General features: G+C 34.5%; 1 protein-coding gene across 1 annotated transcript in view; it reads left to right on the forward strand.

The window, feature by feature from the left end:
- Positions 1-7500, forward strand: part of Gmd (GDP-mannose 4,6 dehydratase) — a 177098-nt gene that overhangs the window by 82910 nt on the left and 86688 nt on the right. The gene's annotated exons all lie outside the window — the stretch shown is intronic.

Below are 7500 nucleotides of genomic sequence, written 5' to 3' on the forward strand. Positions count from 1 at the left end.
GGGAGTATGAGGGAAATAAGTGTGATAAAGAGATACAGAAAGTGTCAATAATGAGATGATTCGCCTATGATGCAACCATTATCGAGGAGATAGAGAGATGAAATAAGAAAATTCCCTAATATGGAAAAAATGATCCTGATAGGGTACGAATAAGCCCAATATAACTCTTTAATTATAATGTAAAAAGAAAAAAAAATCAGCAGCGTCCTTGTTGGATTTACACACCTCTGAATCATGGTCATAGATTTCCCTATGATAACTGTAGAATAATTTGGAAGGCAAAAAATAAAATCAGTAAACTTGAAAGGTTGTGGTAGCCCATTGGAAACGTCCCTGCCTGACGATCTGCTGGACTGAGGTTCAAGACCTGCTCAAGCTTGATAATTTCTTATAGTGTTTACAATCTCACCATCTTTGAGTGCTCAGGATGGAGGTTTGGTAGGAGTCTATAGGTCTACCTACTGAGTCATCAGCAGCCATTACCTTCCTCTTCCTGGTCCTAGCTTGGGTGGAGAGGGTGCTTGGGTTCTGATCATATGTATATATGGTCAGTCTCTAGGGCATTGTCACTGTCCCTTGCCTTTGCCATTCAGGAGCGACCTTTAAACATTACGTTTACACGAGAGAGTATCGAGGATTTAGATGAAAAAGGAGACTGTAAAATATGTAATAACAGTTACCTTGGCCAGGTGTGGGTGTGGGTGGGTGCTAAATGCTTCGTTAAAATGCTGTTTGTCCAGAATGGAGACAGTTACAGCTATTTCGTCTTGCTGAAATGGTCTATGAATATGAACTTGATTTAGCATTACTATGTAGAAATGAACTAGGTTAACAAGTGTTGATTCAAGCTGAAGCAAATGGCAGGTTGTGTTAGTCTAATCAGTGTCGCTTTATTAGAGGTTGTAAGAACGAATCACGTTTAAATAATACTTAGACTCAAGGCTCTTCAAATTTAAAGAATCTTGCATAGACCAACCGATAAAATAGTGGTGGCATAAAAAGTCATGCGAAGGATTGAAAAAATATATCAAAAATCTATCAATCAATTTGGTAGAGAAAAATCATACTCAGGAAAAGTATTGTTCTGCAAAATGTTTAATTTACTAGATCTCACGAAGGTTTGCTTATTACAAATCGTGGCCTCGTGACCCCTAACTTAATCATGCCATCTCTTTGACCTATGCATTGGCATACCTCGGGCAATCACCTCCAGAACAAGTTTATTAACTAGGACTAGTTGACATAGCAGCCTGGCCTGTTGAAACATACCTGATGTGACCTACAAGACACAAACAGGTTTCAGCCAAAGTAATTTGGAACTTTGAATTGGGAATAATCGCTCAGCGCTGATTATTCAAGTCTGTATAATGGTTGATCATAATCATCTGTTTATTTGGGTCATTCCTGAAGTCTGAGGGAAAAAAAAAAGAACATGTACATATTGGTTGGCGCTGCGACCAAGGTCAGCTCTAAAAATCTAGAAAGTTGAAATACACCTGCAACTCATTCTTAATTACATGATATATAAGAATTTCTTGTTAAATCTGTCTTTATAGAAGGTGAAATTAGCTTATTAGCTTCCATATTAATAAACAATCCATGCTTAAATACTCCATATCTTTTTTTTTTTTACTTTTTTAAGCTAATTGATTTTCTTGGCAGAAATCTCAAAATACGACAGTTTTGGTTGATTAGAATAACGAAGGCTTATTTTTATTTGGTATATATATATATATATATATATATATATATATATATATATATATATATATATATATATATATATATATATATATATATATCGATAGATCGATCTATCTATCTATCTATATATATATATATGAACGTGTATATGCATACAGAAATATAATGAATGTCTAGATAAATTTCGTGTCGTTATTTTTCAATTAGTAATATGAAATGAAAATCAGATTTTTATCAAAGTGAAATAGGGATTTCTGCAAATTTATACGTAGAACTCTCAAACATGAATGTGTATATGCATTAATAAATATAATGAATGTCCAGATAAATTCTGTATCTTTGTTTTCTAATTAGAGATATAGAAATATAAGATAGAAATCAGTATATTATTAAACAGCAAAAGGGATTTCTACAAACGTATAGGTAAAACCTGATATACAGTACAAATGCTCGTTATATGGGCACAAATTGGCAAGCTCACGTTTATCTAGATTCAACTTATTTTCATCCATATAACAATGTTATTAAACACTAAGAGACAGAAAAGGACCATCATAAATACGAGAGCAAACTTAAGTAGAGGATATTCTAACAACTTGTAAAAAAATGGACATAGGCAAGACGTAAGGAAAGAAGGGAGAACAATGGATTGACGAACTAAGGAAGTTTGCAAAAATGGAATTGCACAGAAAAACCATAAACAAACGGAAGTGAAAGGTCATGTCTGAGGCCTTTATTCTGTTGTGGACTAGTAACGGATTGCGATGATGATGATTAAACCCTGAACGGGACCATTACCACAAAATTATGATTTTCATATACTGTACTTTCAAGTTATTATTATTATTATTATTATTATTATTATTATTATTATTATTATTATTATTATTATTATTATTATTATTATTATTAATTGCTAAGCTACAACCCTAGTTGGAAAAGCAAAATGCTATAATGCCAGGGGCCCCAACAAGGAAAATAGCTCAGTGAGGAAAGGAAAACGGAAAAAAATATATATTTTAGGAAGAGTAACAACATCAAAATGAATATTTTCTATATAAACTATAAAAACTTTAACAAAACAAGAGGAAGAAAAATTAGATAGAATATTGTGCCCGAGTGTACCCTCGAGCAAGAGAACTCTAACCAAGACAGAGGAAGACCATGGTACAGAGGCTATGGCACTACCCAAGACTAGAGAACACTGGTTTGATTTTTGAGTGTCCTTCTCCTCGAAGAGCTGCTTACCATAGCTAAAGAGTCTCTTCTACCCTTACCAAGAGGAAAGTAGCCACTAAACAATTTCCTTTCAGTAATTAACCCCTTGACAGGATAATTGTTTGGTAATCTCAGTGTTGTCAGGTGTATGAGGACAGAGGATGATATGTAAAGAATATGCCAGACTATTCGGTGTATGTGTAGGCAAAGGGAAACCGTAACAAGAGAGAAGGATACAATGTAGTACTGTCTGGCTAGTCAAAGGACCCCATAACACTCTAGTGGTAGTATCTCAACGGGTGGCTGGTGCCATGACCAACCTACTACCTACTAAATCATTTACCCAAGGATCGCTCCTTTCTCCTTTACAGTTATAACAAGTCACTCACTTGTGCCTCTCCAGCTATGAAATATTCAGACACTCAATTGTTTTCGAATTCATTCTCATATATATATATATATATATATATATATATATATATATATATATATATATATATATATATATATATATATATATATATAGGTGTGTGTAAACTTTTTTTCTGATGAAGATGACTAAGTTGATAACTTGATTATGCTTTGATTCTTCCCTGTGAAAAAAATTAAAATCATATTATTATTAATAATATAATGTTACTGTTTTTAATCAGTCTACCGAAACTGGTGGTTCATAGTGTGGTATACCTGCTTACATCCAGCTTCCTTAGGAACCCATCACTTTCTTCACTACAAGTGCATTTTCCAATAGCACGCTCTTCTGCATAAGACCTGGGGCTTGGCTCCTACCTTCCTAAGATTCCTTTTCAACGACTTTGTTATAGTTCCTAGTGTTCCTATGATTATTGACACCACTTCTACTTTCATATTCTATAGCCTTCTCAATTCAATTCGTAAGTTTTGTTTTTTTTCTATTTTTTCTCTTTGCTTATCTTCCACTCTTGAGTACTGCTAGATCTATGAGTGATACTTATTTTTCGTTGTCTTGTCGACCAGAGTGACGTCTGGTTGATGTGCTTGTGTCACCTATCCGTCTTTAAACTGTAGTCTTTTTCTGCCACAGATTGAGGTTTGTGTTCGAACTATTTATTGTTGCATTGTATTTTATATTTTCCACAAACTAAAATAGAGACCTTTACCCACTATATCATGTCGTTTCTTGTATTGATTCTGAAGAAGCGTTAAACATTCACTGTTGATGTCATTGATTGCTTCTTTCCTCATACATTATTATTATTATTATTATTATTATTATTATTATTATTATTATTATTATTATTATTATTATTATACGTTAGTAGTATTAGAGGTAACATCTACTAATAATAGATATTGTATTATTATAAGTGCTTTAAGTGCCTCGCCGTTTTGGATCAGATATTAAAAGAGATTCTATGCTTTGTCAATATTCTCGCTATAACTAAGACTTCGAAGAAATGTCACCAAGCCATCTTCGGAGGATATTGTAACCCCTCTTGCAGCCTCGCTTCTGTAACAGATGCTAAATCACTTTTTAATGCATAGGCTATGTCGATTTAATCTCAGCATTTGACCCCTTTTCGGTGGGTCTCGTCTCTGTGGCTAATTCTACCTCACTCTAGTCTAAGGTATCAGTGTCATCTCACTCTAATAGTCTTTCTCGTTTGAATCATACGTGATACAGATGGTTTTTGTGTCTTCTTTTATGGGTCTTTTAATTGCTACTGCTTAGCCTTTTTTAACGCTTCATTGTCGTGTTATTTTAGCCATTCATTCATAAAATATCAAGTGTTGATAGAATTTAGCTAGTGGATAGCATTTTCCACAAACAACCGAATAGTTCTGTTCGATAAAAGCCAAAAAAGGTGATTGATTGACAACAGATAAGAGAGAGAGAGAGAGAGAGAGAGAGAGAGAGAGAGAGATCGAGAGAGAGAGAGAGAGAGAGAGGTGGGTTTATCAACGAGTGAAGAATTCTTGTTTAGGAAATATTATTCTACTTTATTTCCTGGCAATCCGAAGTTCATAGCGTATACACAAACATTCAGTTTTTAGTGGATACTTATAGGACGCGGTTGTCGACCCCACGCCCTATCATACAAATGTTCACACACACACACACACACACACACACACATACACACACACACACATACACACACACACACACACACAACTGTCAAATTATTCTCTGTGACAATTTTTTATCCACATGTAATTTCTTTACCACGAACCGACGATGATGTAGATAAACAATAAGATTAGAATATTAACAAAATAGTTCCTCTATCAGCTTTTACTTGCTTGCCCAGCTCAATATGGTATTTCCTGTCCAAATTCATTTTTTCATACATATGTTATGACAATTTCTTTTGTACAAGAAAGAGATATATTAACTAGATTATGAACACGAAAGAAACTATTGATCGGGATGAGAGAAAGAAATGTCTTATTCACCTGTACATCAGAGCGCACAACGAGTGAAACACATGTGCCAATACATGTGCACAAGGCACCTGTAAACATAATGAATTCTCTCTCTCTCTCTCTCTCTCTCTCTCTCTCTCTCTCTCTCTCTCTCTCTCTCTCTCTCTCTCTCTCTCTGATGTTGTACTCATGTATTTCAATACAATATTTCTTTATATCCAAGGTTCGAACGTTGAGTTATTCTTAAAACTGCAAACACTAACTTGATGTATGTATGTATATGTTCATGTCTATCTCCCCTATATAATAAAGGGCAAGTGTCTGAATATATATATATATATATATATATATATATATATATATATATATTTCTTTCAGGTCACTCTCAGCAGCATTGCCACACGTATAACTACTTGGCCTCTCCCGTCCCTTGGGTAGGGGGAGAAGGAGTGCTCATACCATGGTGAGGGGGTTGTATCTCAAGAGGTTCACTCGATAACCACAATTTTCACAAATTGCCGAAACTGCCGTGTTGTAGTTAGGAAAGGGTGGGAAGGGTTGAATCTGTGTATGTGTGCATATCTATCTAAATATTTAGCCGTCATTTTCACGAGTCGCGTTCTATACTGTATATAGTAAACCGACTACATCATAGGCGTCCAAAAATCGAAGACAGCATCTCTTCGGACAAACTGAGCTTCAGGTAGTTTTCAGAATTACAGGGAAAACTGCAATGACTTTTCTCCATTTATTATTTGGTGACGACACGCGTTTCGAATCAGGTTTTTATAAGACTCTACATCAAGACTACAATGGTTGAGCGATGGAATTACACTTAATACAAAGGCTATGGTGGTCGAAATTTTAGGATGAAAAAAAAATTGTATACTCTGAAATTGATTAACAAAAACTGTTTGCGTGTACTTTCTCTGAAAAGATAAGTATTTAATCAGATGGTCCTACCGGTATCAACTTATGCAGGATAAACTTGGAGCCATACTAAAGCCTTAGAACATAAGCTAGTTACAACTCAAAGAGCTATTCAAAGAATAATGATGGGAATAACACTAAGAGACAGAAAAAGAGCAACATGGATACGAGAACAAACTAAACTAGAGAATATTTTAACATGTAAGAAAAAGAAATGGGGGGGCAGCAGGACATATAATGAGAAGAAAGATTACAGATGGACAATAAGAATAACAGAATGGGTCCCTAGAGATTGAATAAGAAATAAGGGGTGGAAGAGAAGACGATGGATTGACGACCTAAGAAAATTTGCTGTGGTGAACTGGCTTAGAAAGACCATAAACAGACGCAAGGGGAAATAAATGTCTGAGACCTTTGTTATGAAGTGGACTAGTAAACGCTGATGATGATGATGACGAGATATATATATATATATATATATATATATATATATATATATATATATATATATATATATATATGTGTGTGTGTGTGTGTGTGTGTGTATGTATGAGTGAATGCCGGAGTGCGCAAGTGTGTGTATTACAGCAAATTCATCTTTTCTATGCATATATATACTATAATGTCAGTTATTAAAAAATACATTTAATTAAATCCTATACTTTTCCTCATCAACTGATATAGATAAGAAATTAAGAAGACTGTGATGACCAGTGACCACTAATACCAGAACTAATTTCCCCTTGATTCTTAAAACCTTCCATTTTTTGAGAGGACATCAGTCCTCATTTGTCTCATTTCACTGCCTCCATTTCCAGACATTGGAGTCGAGTTTTTTTATTCCTTCGTTAATATGTTCATCGTCATTATAGTTCTCATTGTCTTAGAAATCATTATAATCAGCAGCAGTGGTTTAAGGATTACAGTCTTCAAAGTTATTTTCTTCATTTGTCACCGTTGTCACAAACATTCAATGCTGATAGGTACAAATCCTCACCGTCATGCCACGTAGTCAGGTGTCCAACTGTTCATTGCTGTAAGCTTCATAGTTGTATGAAGAAAAGGTTCGTTATTCACTTCTTTTAAATACTAGATAGCATTACTCAGTTTCAAATTATGACTGGTGCCAAGATAAGCCATTTGTGTTAGCTCGACACTGTTTAAACATTCATAAAGCACTGACAAGTTTCAAATTGTTAAAATTATAATTTTCATAAAGATAGGGTGTCAAGAACATCTGTG

This window comes from Palaemon carinicauda, chromosome 14 (assembly GCF_036898095.1).
Source record: "Palaemon carinicauda isolate YSFRI2023 chromosome 14, ASM3689809v2, whole genome shotgun sequence".
Classification (NCBI taxonomy): domain Eukaryota; kingdom Metazoa; phylum Arthropoda; class Malacostraca; order Decapoda; family Palaemonidae; genus Palaemon; species Palaemon carinicauda.